Genomic DNA, 1,057 nt, shown 5'->3' on the forward strand with positions numbered 1-1,057 from the left:
GACAGTGGAGTCACCAAGCTTCTTCCACAGGAATTACACTTAGCATCACAGCATCAAGCCGCCATAGCTTTGTTAGTGTTATTTTAGGTTTTATGTGTTATTCAGTACGATTTGGTAGGTTATTTTTGGGGTCTGGGAACACTCAAAATTTTTCCCATGTAAATTAATGGTAATTGCCTCTTTGCTTTATGCCATTTCGGCTTATGAAAGGTTTCACAGGAATGCTCTAATTACGGATAGCGGGGAAACCTGTACAATAAGAAAAATTTAGAAATGACTGGTCTAGAAAATTAAGGCTTTCAGAAAGTCTGCAGGTTTAGAAGAAGAGGGCCAGAATCAGCCAGTTTAGAAAGCTAACAAGGATAGATGACTCCAGTAGACTGCCCTGACTGGGTGCAGGTGTGGAAATGTACTATGTTGAGAAGCTCAAGCACTGAAACCTATCTACTTAGGTTTGAAACCTCCCTTGACTATGTCTACCTCTGAGACTGGGGCAAGTTACCTAATCTCTCAGTGCTTGTTCCTCATCTATACCTAGAAGGTAATAATTATACTGCATTAGCCTCGTGTCAGGAGTACATTAGAAAACAATAAACAGAGCTTAGGGCAATTCTTTACACTTACAAAGTACTCAATAAATGTTAGCTATGGTTACTATTTGGTTAAGCACTTGGCTACTAACCAAAAGGTTTGCAGTTTGAATCCACCCAGAGACATCTTGGAAGAAAGGCCTGGTGATTTGCTTCCAAAAGGCCACAGTCATGGAAAATCCTACGGAGGGCAGTTCTAGTCTGAAACACATGGTGTCACCATGAGTCATTACTGACTCGGCAACTGGTTTGAGTTTTAGTTTTAAAGTTACTATTAGTATGTGTTACTTCCATCACTGAAATCTCACCAATTGAAAAGTCTGAGTTACAACCGTATTTTACACAAAAAATATGCACCTTCTACATTTGTTTACCAACCATGCCCTCCCCCCGCAAGGTGCTTTTGTAAGTGTACTATGCTAATTTTTTTACAGGAACATATAAAAAAATTGGCATGGCGGCACTTA

General features: G+C 39.7%; 1 protein-coding gene across 1 annotated transcript in view; it reads right to left on the bottom strand.

Annotated features, from left to right (window-relative positions):
• Nucleotides 1-1,057, bottom strand: part of LOC101357705 (ankyrin repeat and sterile alpha motif domain-containing protein 1B) — a gene marked incomplete at its 3' end in the record, with an annotated part of 440,450 nt that overhangs the window by 223,190 nt on the left and 216,203 nt on the right. The gene's annotated exons all lie outside the window — the stretch shown is intronic.

This window comes from Trichechus manatus, unplaced genomic scaffold (assembly GCF_000243295.1).
Source record: "Trichechus manatus latirostris isolate Lorelei unplaced genomic scaffold, TriManLat1.0 scaffold00027, whole genome shotgun sequence".
NCBI lineage: Eukaryota > Metazoa > Chordata > Mammalia > Sirenia > Trichechidae > Trichechus > Trichechus manatus.